Raw genomic sequence first — 12,546 nt, 5'->3', positions numbered from 1 at the left:
AGTAAAAATGCTGTTTTTTTGTTCCTTTCCTTCCCTTGTTCCCTCCTTGTAGTCACATACTTGGCTAGAGAAAGTGCCATTATAAAGACAATGTGCTGCAGCTGCTTTGTGTGTCTATATAAGACTCTTATGCTGGCTTTCAGTGCCATTCAGCATCTATCCAGCAGAGGGAGCCAGTGGGTATGAAGGGCTTGAGAAACTTTGATGCAGGCCACACTGAACTCTGGGAAATGTAGTCTGGGAAGAGGTTCTTGCATTGGAGTAGATGGAGTATGCACCACAACTCCCAGATATAAACAGGAGAGGAAAGGAGTAGTTTTTTTCCTGGACTTTAGAGAGAGAACTTCCTCTTGCTTACTTTCACATGGGTGATTTCACAACTATTAGTATATCTTTGCCATATCCAGACAAACAATTGTATCACCCTGATGTTTAGGCAGGGCTGCAATTTAATTTAGTTGCCAGGTGATAGTTGCCTTGGCCAATTGTTAGGAGATCAATTGATTTCCCCCTAATTCTGGAATTGCTGCACTTCTCTCTTCTGTCGCTAGGTGGCCTGGTAGCTGGTGACATTGGATAAGACAAGGCAATAGCAAGGACAGATTATGAATGGAGTGTATCAGCCAATGGGCAGGGATTTTCTTGGGTCCCTTGGCCTGCTGGGAGAGCCTATTTATTTGGGTTGAGTCAGGTGATTGGGGTTCTGTCCCACCCGTACGGATGTCTGGGTGGACGTGTGTTATGCTGCACCGGGCTGCTAGGCCATAAGCCTTAGGCCTATCCTGAGGACATCTGGCTGCTAGGCTGTCTGAGGGCCTATCCAGTAGCAGGAGAGCAGCGTAGGGTTGGGACTGCGGGCTTGTAGTCCAACCAGAATTAACGGTTCCGTCGGCCAGGAAACCAGTTGGGCTTGGAGGTAAAAGGGACCATCCACCTTGTTACTGGTGACCACTGTGAGTCAGCTGAGGCAAGTAACAGACTTCTCCTCAGCCGGGGACGGTGAAGAAGTGGGAAAACTTCGGCAAATGCCAAGTCAGGGACCCAGCGGGACAGCAGGTGACACTTGCGGAGCATCAGTGGGTGCCAAGCCAGGGACCCAGCAGGGAAGCGGGGATGACGCTTGAGGAGGATGCTGAGTGCTAACAGTGGAAGAGCTCAGGGGGTCCAGTGGCTATTGGATCTGAAGTCCAGTGAGAGAGACTGGAAGCTCATTGAGTGAAGAACCACAGTGAGTGATTGTGAGGTAAGCAGAGAACTGTTTGAGTTGCAAATAGTTGAATACAATTACAGTTAGTAAATTTTACAAGACTGTTGCCATAGGAGACAGTGTCCTACCTATTCAGAAGTGGTGTCCGGCTGGAGGCCTTCACCTGTATCTGCCTATAGAATTCTCGGAGTCTGCCAATTAAATCTTTTTGCATTCAAAAAGTGTCTGGAGGTCCAGCCTTTTCATCTTGCATCACACCCATCATGCCTCGTAACCCAGTCTACACAGAAGGATGTCAGCTGTCCCTGACTCTGGAGGTCACCATTAGGTCTAAAGGGGCCCAGGACTTTTCTACACAATAAACAATATACACAATGAAAAGAGATGAGCAATGGCATGGCACGGGCACCCGTGATCGCTCGTGACAGAGTGAGAACCGGGATCTGTGTGTGCAAACACACAAATCCCGCTTCTGTCAGGGAAGAGGAGACAGATCGTGTGCTTCTACTAAGTAGGAACAACAATCTGTTTTCTCTCCCAGTCAGTCCAATACCCTCACAGTTAGAACACACCTAGGGAACACAGGTAACCCCTTGATCGCCCCTATTGTTAACCCCTTCCCTGCCAGTGGCATTTATACAGTAATCAGTGGCTATTTTTAGCTCTGATCGCTGTATAAAGGTCAGTGGTCCCAAAAAATTGTCAAAAGTGTCCGATCTGTCCGCAGCAATGTCGCAGTCCCAATAAAAATCACAGATCACGGCCATTACTAGTAAAAAAAAGAATAATAAAAAGCAATTAATCTATCCCCTATTTTATAGACACTATAACTATTGTGCAAACCAATCAATATATGCTTATTGCAAATTTTTTTTTTTTTTTTTTAACAAAAATTTGTAGAAGAATACATATCGTCCTAAACTAAGGAAGAATTTTTATTTTTTTTTAATTTGGGGGATATTTATTATAGCAAAATTTTAAAATATTGTTTTTTTAAAAAAATTGTCGCTCTTTTTTTGTTTATAGCGCAAAAAATAAAAACCGCAGAGGTGATCAAATACCACCAAAAGAAATGTCAATTTTGTTTTTGTACAACGTCGCACGACCGCGCAATTGTCAGTTAAAACGACGCAGTGCCGTATCGCAAAAAATGGCCTGGTCATTAAGGGGCAAAATCTTCCAAGGCAGAAGTGGTTACTCTTCACTATCCTCCTCTGTTTCTTCCACTATGGGTCCTATGGGAGCTTTTGCTTATGCCATGATGCATGCAATAAGACAATCCCAGAAACAGATCATTGCGCAACACATTTATTAAAACAACAGGTTTTCTTTCAAAGAAAGGGTTTTTTCAAACCACTTTTCCAACCTTATGGGAACACCTACCATCAGCAACAGGGGGAATGGAGAGGATGGAAGGAACCTACCCCCCTCCCAAACAACAAGAAAGGGAAGAAAGAGGAAATGGCGCAGGGAGAAAGAAAAAGGGAAAGATAGAAGGGGGTATATTTAACATAGCAGGAGTAGAATTTACTAAGGAAGAAAGGAAAAATGTTAGAGGAAGGTTTAAAGTATGCCCCATGTAAATTTCTAGATATATTTGAAGTGTTCATTGATGTAGAAAAATTTACCAGGAAATCAAATATAAAAAAAAAATTTACAAAGAAAGGCAATGCAGACAGAAGTGAACCGCCCACAGAATTTATACACACAAATTTAAAAAAATAAATCTACATGTAATCCCAAATTCACTTCTTACAAATATATAGAAGTTTTTAAAAACACAGTGCAGCGGGGGCGCATGTGCGGCAGCCTGAGGTGAAGGTAATGTTACCTTAGAGCTCCGCTCCTCTGGAGTTTTCATCGGAGGACTACAGGTCCCAGTGAACCAGCAAGTATCCCAAAACTGCAGAAAATCCTACCTAATACTGTCAGCTTCACTGACAATGGTCTTGAGAGCTCCTAAAACGAAAATTAAAGCAGTGAATACACTAAAAAATCTTTACCTCACAGTCAGCACAGCGGTGAATACACTGAAAAATCTTTACCTCACAGACAGCACAGCGGTGAATACACTGGAAAATCTTTACCTCACAGTCAGCACAGCGGTGAATACACTGGAAAATCTTTACCTGACAGTCAGAAGACACAGGCTGCTAACAGTGAGTCTGAGTCTGAATATGAATACTGTGAATTACAAGCTGCTACACAGTCTGACATCTTCAAAAAATTTGAATGTATGCTTCAGAAAGCCCTCAAACAGACTTCTGATCATATAACTGACAAACTGACTAAAGAAATTAGAGAATTAGGTCAGAGAACAACTGACTTAGAACTGAGGGTTGATGAAATTGATAATTTTACACAGAACTACATGTCTGAGATGAAGGTACTAAAAGAGGAAACCTTACATTACAAAATAGTTTAGAGGACCAAGAGAACAGAGATCGGCGATCAAATCTGCGAATCAGGGGAAACCCTGAATCTGTGCTAGACCTGCAGGCTAATATCATGGTGGTCTTTCAAGAGTTATTACCTGGAACCGCTATTGACAGGTTCGAAATGGATAGAGTGCATAGAGCGTTAGCCCCACGCAAAATAAATGGTCTCCCGAGGGATATTATAGCTAAATTGCACTTTTACAGAACCAAAGAACAGATACTAACAGCTGCCAGAGGGAGAGAATCTCTTAGCTTCCAGGGCAATACCTATCAACTCTTCACAGATTTGTCCCCACTAATGGTTGCAAAAAGACGTGCACTTAAACCTCAACTCCAGGTACTCCAGAGAAATCAAATTTCCTATCAATGAGGATTTCCTTTTTGTCTCTGATTTACTCATTTGGAAACAAAATATGTTTGTCGCTCTTCAGAGGACTTGAAGTCAGCCCTATTTGATATGGGCCTAGCCGAAGCAATCTTACCAAATGACCAGTCTTATAGGCGCTCAGCTTTTCGTTCTGCACAGCAAAACAAAGACCCAAAACCCAGCTATTCCACATCTTCCCATCAAAATCTTAACAAGCGAGGTCGATATGAACATTCACCACCAAACAATGAGGATTCAGTGGACTGACAATCTAAGCCAGACTAGTTATTTGTCCTTGATACTTTTTTCCAGCACAGTATGCTGACAGAGTTAATAAACTGGCCATATTCGTGACTAAAAGGAGTTATGGCTACATACTACTGTTATGTTACAAAAATATTTTTTTTTTATTTTTTTATGTTAACTTTTTTCAGTTTTTTTTCCTCTCAAGCTTTTGAACTTTATTTTTTCTTTTTTTGTAACAATTTAAGCGAAATGTTTTCATGATAGTAATGGAATAGTTCCTGTGGTCCTCCGATGTTATACATCCCTTAGGAATTTCTTGTTGCCCTTTATTCCACCTAAGGACTCCTACCATTGTTATGGGGGTCTCTATTGGTGGTCCCGGACCCTCTCAGAGAGTTCTAAAAACTCTCCTGAGATAATCCTACACCCTATTATTTAGCCTTTATATACTGCTAAATTGTCTTCATATTGGGTTTGTTCGATTCTCCTCTCCTTTTTTCTTTTTCTATTCTATTGCTTCTTTCTTTAATCTTTGCTATTCCCTCCTGACTCTCGGGTTGGTGATCCTGGCTCTCGGTGAGTACTCTGCTTGTTATGCTATAATATTCGCATTAGTTGTTTTATGGCTTCTATAAATATCTTGTCATTAAATGTACAGGGGTTTAATACTCCACATAAGCGAACCAAGGCTTTACGCTCTTTTGCTATGAAAAAAGCTAATATTATATGTTTGCAAGAAACGCATTTTACTGACAAAGTTTATCCCAAATTTCTTTCATCATCATATCCACAATTCTATACTGCTTCAGCTACGGTTAAACAGCGCGAAACTCTCATTGGTTTTCACCGTTCCACTCCGTTTAACCTTGTATCCAAAATAACAGACCCTGAAGGACGATATGTTCTCCTAACAGGATTTATTTCTGATAATCCTATTACTATTGTGTCTTATTATGCCCCTAACAAACGCCCAACTGCTTTCTTATCCCACCTTTTTCAACTTATAGAAGTACATAAGTTTGGTACTGTTGTTATTTGTGGGGATTCTAATGCTACTATTTTCCCGTTCTTAGATAAATCTCCCCCTGGACCTACCACAAACTCAATAAACCTAACTTTTCAACATCTACTCACCACTCATAGCCTGGTAGATACTTGGCGAGAGATGAACCCTATTAGTAGGCGCTTCACTCATTATTCTTATCCGCATAACTCTTTTTCACGAATAGATCATATTCTAATCCCGTCAAGTATGCTACCAGAAATCATATCATCCAAAATCATTCCTTTTCCATGCACAGACCACTGCTCATTATTCATTACCATTGCTTCCACAATTCCTAGATCACACGATACCACTTGGTGTATAAACGATTCAATTCTGACCCACCCTTCTCATCGTGTTGAGATTGAAAAAGCACTTTCTGATTACCTAAAATCCAATGATACAGACGATGTCTCTGCTATTACATTATGGGAGGCGTACAAGGTAGTCATTAGGGGTAGACTGATACAACAAGCAACTAACCTTAAAAGAGAACGCAAACTGTTGTTTGCAAAACTTGAATCTACCTTTAATGACTGTCATCAAACTTTTCAAACCTCCCCAAATGCTACCAACAGTACCAAACTAGAAAAAGCCCGCCTGGATCTAGATCTTTTTCTTACTGATACCGCAGATAAACTTATAAGTAAACGCCAGCATGTTCAATATCGCAGGGCAAATAAACCTGATACACCTATGGCCAGAATTTTAAAAAATTCACAACATTTACATACGCCTATCCGATTGAAAGTATCCCGGGAATGTTACACTAGTAACCCAGTGAAAATACTTGTAATTTTTCGCTCTAAGTTATATAAAATATATTCTTCTGCCTCAAATTTTGATAAAACTAAAGCAGACACACTGTTCTCCAATATCACGCTTCCTAACCTTGATCAACAACAGAAAGATCTTCTTGAATGTCCAATTACAGATACTGAAGTCCTTAACGCAATAAAATCTTTAAAATTACGTAAAAGACCAGGCCCAGATGGATTTTCGGCAACATATTATAGACAATTTGCATCAATCTTAACACCTGTCTTAACTAAAGCCTTCAATTCGATCCTTAAAGGTAACTCATTTAGAACAGAGACTCTCACCTCTATAATAGCAATGATCCCCAAACCACATTCTGACTCCACCTCCTGGACTAATTATCGTCCTATATCCCTCCTAAATCTCGATATAAAATTAATTGCTAAAATTTTGGCCACTAGACTGAATAATATTATTGGCCTACTAATCCATAAAGACCAAACAGGCTTTATGCCTAAACGCCAAGCTGGAGATAATATCAGGAGAGCACTCTTACTTATTAATGCGGCTAAAACTAGAAGAATCCCAGCTTGCCTTGTATCCTTAGACATAAGGAAAGCATTTGATTTGGTTACGTGGCCTTATATGGAATATGTCCTTGGTAAATGGGGATTTGGAAACAATTTTTTAACCTGGGTCTCATCCTTATACAATAATCCTAGAGCATATATCAAATACCAATCCTGACATTAAAGGTATCGAACTAGGTGGTTATCACCATAAACTATGTCTTTTTGCAGATGACATTCTCATATTTTTGTCTCATCCCCATATATCCACCCCTAATCTACTAAAAACACTAGATAATTTTGCCCAAATATCAGGACTACATGTTAATCCAACAAAATCAAATGCATTAAATATTTCCTTATCTCAATTAGAACTTCAGCAGGCACAAACTTCCTTACCCTTTACTTGGGTTCCAAAGCAGCTTCCATACCTAAGAATAAAACTCACAATCTCTCTTAAAGACCTTTTTGCGGCAAATTACTTACCCCTCCTTAAACAAACTTCCAGCTTCCTGAAACAATGGGCTCTTCTATCATTGTCATGGTTGGGAAGGATTAATGCGGTAAAGATGTCAATCCTGCCGAAATTCTTATATTTATTTAGGGTATTCCCTATTTCTTTACCATCTTACTTTCTTAGACTTACTCAACGTAGAGTTATGTCCTTCATTTGGGGTACCACCAAACCTCGTATACCTAAATCTACGCTTTACCTTAATAAATTGAGTGGTGGTTTGGGATTGCCCAACTTTTCCTCCTATTTCTACGCTGCACAGCTAGCACTTATACCCAAGTATCATACTTCTGTAGAAGCTCCCCTATGGGTAGCTATTGAATCAGTGGAAAGTGACCCTATCTCAGTGGCAAATATGTTTTGGCTCTGTCCTGCTGATAGAATACATCTTTCTAATCCTATCACGAAACAGACCCTAGCAGTATGGGATAAATGTAAATTTGCACATAATCTTCAATCAACACATAATCCCTTGCTTTCATTTCTTAATAATCCAGCCTTTTATCCTGCCTGGAAATTCCCAAAATCATTCTCTGCATGGACCTCTACGAACCTGACTCGTTTATACAATCTTTCCTCGACTAAAGCTATTTATACATTTCCTGTACTATGTGAAACCTTTGGGTTACCTAAAACTGAAATATTTCGATATTTACAAATTAAAAATTTTTATGAACCACTTCTTAGTACAGGCTCAACTCTTAATCAAATGACTCAATTTAAGCGGATTTGTATAAGTGATCCACACATTAGAGGACTTATCTCAATATTATATTTCCAACTTAATATGATATCTAGTGAGTTTCTACCCTCATACACAACTAAATGGGCACAAGATATGAATCGAGTGTTTAATAAACAAGATTGGTCGAATATATGGTCAGCCACCAAAACTTCCTCTCCAAATTGTTTTGCTGTAGAAACTAATTACAAGGTTCTAGCACGCTGGTACCTTGTACCAGCTAGAATAGCTAAATTTGTCCCCACATATTCACCTAATTGCTTTAGAGGATGTGACACAGCAGGAACATATTTCACATATGGTGGCAATGCCCCGTAGTTGAAGAATTCTGGAAGAATATATTTCTTATGGCTTCTAAAGCCCTGGAAATCACGATTCCTCCAGATCCTGCAACGGCACTCCTAAACCTTAAACCCACAATACTCACCCATACTCAATTCCAATTGTTTATCCAACTTAGCACTGCAGCTAAACAAACGATTGCCAAGGATTGGAAGTCCCAAAATCTAATTCTTGCTGAAGCTAAACACAGAATGAACAGAGCACTTTTATACGCCAAGATGACAGCTATTGAAGAAAATAAAATAAATAAATTTCGCAAAATTTGGCAACCATGGGTTAAAAACTACCTCCCTACAGATTTTGACCAATCTCTGTTGTTACCACACTAAGATATATATCATATTATTACTGAAATATATATTATATTTGTATACCTAATGAGAGCTGGATCATCATCCCGGGAAACTCTTTTTTTTTTTTTCCTCTTCTTTCCATCTTTCCATCTTTATCTCTCCTCCCTCTCCTTTTCTTTTATTATTTCCTAAAATATTCCTATGGATACTTAGCCTAATAACTTGATTTATTTCTCTAATCTTACATCTAGAATCCCAACTAGTGTATAGTAAATATGTTTGTAAGATATCTCTAAAATTACTTTATTTTATTAACTTATTTATTTATCTTTTTTTATCATACTGCAAAGATCTTCTGATGATTGTTATGTATCCATGTATTGTATCATTTTATTTCTTCTTCTGTGAAAACTCAATAAATATATTTAACAAGGAAAAAAAAAAAAAAAAACAGTGCAGGACTATTCACATTTTCAATTGTTTAGCCAGTGGCAGATGGTGCCCAATAATTTGGGGGCGGCAAGCCAACGCCACACCCCCCTTGGCAAGAGACGGGAGAAGGATATGTTGGTAGGGAACAGCAACACCCCCCCCCCCGCAGGCAACTGCCTGAGATGACACTCCGATCTCCCCTCCTCCTCCCCCCTCCCTTGTCTGAGCCGGGGAGTGCCGTGGGTGAGCCATCCCTGGAGACAGTGGTAGCTGGTGGGTCGGCCGGCCATGCGTCTCCACCCTCCTCTTCCCTCCTCTTCCCTTCTCCTCCTAGGCCAATAGGCTCGCTTCTCCTTTTGGGAAACGGGTCTCAGGTCCCACTTCCTGATTGGCCAGGAGGAGAATCAGTGTGACAATAGCGAATATTCATTCGCTATTGTCACACAACCGGGTGGGCTCAGACTTTGCAAAAGTATTGGAAAGTCTATCTAGCATGCTTTTTGCGTTTTTTTGCATTGTATTTCATCCTTTGTGGGGTGGAGTGCATCTATATTGGGTATCATGAATACCATATACCAAGCACCTTCCATTTTACTAAAGGGTATTTTTACACCTTAAAGGGGCAGCTGGTAAACACCATTGTTATATGTTTCCATACGGAGGCTAACATTTTAAAAGGACATCTCAAGAGCAGGACCAAAGTTGCTGTGTCACTGGGACTGGTGAGAGAGCATTGGTCTATTGTCACTAGCAGAAACTGAGTACATAGGGACTGGCCATCTATCTAGCAGCCTTACTGACTGCATGCAGACTTTACCTGAACTGTACTTATGTGCACCACCAGAAAGACAGACTGATCCCCATCGTTAGCCATCTGAAGAATTGGGGCAAGGGCCTGTCTTAGATACAGCTGCTGTTCCATAAGAACTTTACTTGTCATCCAGAGTAAGAAGTACTTCTGTAGGAAGGTTTTGGTCTTAGTGTAACTCATACAGAGTGCACTCTAAGAAGCATAACCTATTGGTCACATAAAAGTTATTGCAATATTGATCACCATTGTCATCACTGTTATCTATCCATTTGTTGCTTATTTACAGTATATATTATCAGGTATAGAACGGGTATATAACTATATAGAACAGGTATCACTAAATGGTAGACCACAGTCCAGATCTGGACTAAGCCACTGTCCCATCTGGACCTGCAATCGCACCATTTAGGAGCCACTTCTTTCCCCTGGCCTCCGCCGCTGTTATTATTACAGCAGAGTGGGGGGTGGGATCATTCTGGACTGAGTGCAGGAGGCACAGCATTGGATGGTGGGCGGGAGCTGCCAGGGTTAACTTTTCAAGTTAACCAGCAGGTGAATGGTTGCTAGGACACAGAGCAATCCTAGTAACCAATCACTTGCTGGTTAACATTGTGAAGGGGTTGGGGTGATGTGAAAGGGACCTGAGAACACTATTCTGAAGGGAAAACTGTGATGTGAAGTGGGGGACTAATGTGCAGGGAACTGAGGATGTAAGAGCAGGATTATGCTATAAGAGGAGAGGGACTGTGATGTGAAGGATCTGGGTTATCACATAAAAATGTGATTCAGACCTCTGCCGGAAGAAAATTTTACTGATCGGACCCTCGTAAATTTTAATCCAATACCCCTGATATAGAACTCCATTCTAAACTGCTATAACCTATCGATCATATTGCTTAGTGAACTGTCCTTGACCTATTTCTATATTTTCTCATTTTTGTACATACTGACATTTACCGCAGCCCATTACAATACACTGAGTTCATTTACCATGAACTAGTCTGGTGCATTTTTCTGATACTGAATCATAGCTGGGTGTATTGTATCTGTACTGGTGTTCCTATAGGGATTTCCAGTAACCAGGTGTGTCAGAGGGGCTGAGGTTGTTCTCAGACAAGAGGCAAAAAAACAGGGAACTCAATCTATCAAACGGCTTCTGTGGGGGTAGTGCTACACACATTTGGGTATTTGCGTAGCGCTACCCCGCAAGGGCCGCTGTATTTTGGGTCCCCCTATCCCTGTACAGCCAGGCAACACACATTTTCAACTATCATTTGGAGACAAGGACACAGTCCAAAAACTTGTTTTTGTTTTATTTGGGAAAACAACTTGGATAGGGTATGGGGTTTATGGGATGCCCATTTTGACTTGAAGAGCAACAAATGAGGACAACTGCCTTCTCTATGTAATCCTGGAAAGAATGAACATGTGCTTGACTGTATTCCCTCCAAAACACCAACAGTTGCTATGAACTTGGCAAAGAGATCCCCATTTATGGGAGCTCTATATTAGCAAAATCTCTATTTACAGGAGCTCTATGTCCCCTCTCTTGAAATTACCAGTCCACCTGGCTGCTTGGTGAAATGTCCCAGGACAAGGGATTGGGTCACAGCTTGTTGGCACAATCCCAGCAATCCCAGCTTGCTTTATTATTACATCCGGCAGCTTTAACCCTTTTTGGCCCTGGGGATGTAGAGGTACTCACATTGTCCCTGGAAATCCTGCTGCCTCAGAAGAGACAACTGTTCACACCTTCTGCTGTACAGGTCCTTCTCTACAAGCCAGGGTGTCTCCCAACTGAGACCGTGGGATAGTAGAGATCCCTCTGTCCTTCCTTTCTCAGCCTTCAGCCTAGAGGCAAAGCCCCCCCCCAAACCTGAGGTCCCCTCCCAGGCCACACGACACAGCTCCCTCACTTCATCTTCCACTAGACTCCCCTGCTGGCAAGGCTCAGCAATATTTAAGGGCTGATCCAGCCACCATACCAGGCCTTCTGCCTGAGGATTAGCCAGACTCCCCCAAGTATGCAGACCAGGACCTCCTGGCTTCCACCCACTAGCTTCTAAAAACCTCTCCAAGCTTCTAGAACCAGGGGGAGGTACCAGAGACCTGCCCTGTAGAGCCCTCCAGTAACCCTAAACAATTAACCAGGCTCACAGGCTGCTGTGAGTAAAAAAAAACAATTTATATAAACTAGTTGCACAGTAGACGGTGCAACATTTGCAAAATAAAATTTCACCAAGGGGAATATTCCCTTGTGTGAACAACCTACTAGCCTTTAGTAAATTAACCCCACAGAATGATAAAACACTGGAAGAGTTTACAAACTTTCTACTGTATCTAAAATGAAAACTAAAATAAAATGGGCTTGATTCGAGTGACACAGTTGTTTTTCACTGTTGGAGACTGAAACCTTGCGTAACAGTTCATGTTTCTATTTTACAGAAGTGGTTTTATTAAAAATCATGATTGGTGAAATGATGCACTAACTGGAAGAGCAACTGAATGTAATGTTGACATCAGGCATTGCATAGAGTCTATACAGAGACAACCGATGTCCCAGGAGGTACAGCTGTCAGTGGTGAAAGAGGTGGCCAGCTCTGTGCAATAGTGTGTTTCATAAATGTAACCTTCCACTTTCCATAAAGGGCCATCAAGTATTTCAGTCTTACAGTCATTCTCACGGTCATGTGTTCTATGTTTTGTAATATCTAGGCTAATGACCATTAAACAATTAATGGATGTGTAAACTGTCATTCTACCCAGACATTCAGTTTTATG

The 12,546-nt window shown here is 40.9% G+C and overlaps 1 long non-coding RNA gene across 1 annotated transcript in view; it reads left to right on the top strand.

Moving 5' to 3' along the window:
• The window catches only part of LOC141110021 (uncharacterized), an 84,595-nt gene that overhangs the window by 55,044 nt on the left and 17,005 nt on the right, over nt 1–12,546 (top strand). The gene's annotated exons all lie outside the window — the stretch shown is intronic.

This window comes from Aquarana catesbeiana, linkage group LG10, assembly GCF_042186555.1.
Source record: "Aquarana catesbeiana isolate 2022-GZ linkage group LG10, ASM4218655v1, whole genome shotgun sequence".
Classification (NCBI taxonomy): domain Eukaryota; kingdom Metazoa; phylum Chordata; class Amphibia; order Anura; family Ranidae; genus Aquarana; species Aquarana catesbeiana.
The sequence above is the reverse complement of the archived record's forward strand: the minus strand, read 5'-3'. Positions and strand labels throughout refer to the sequence as shown.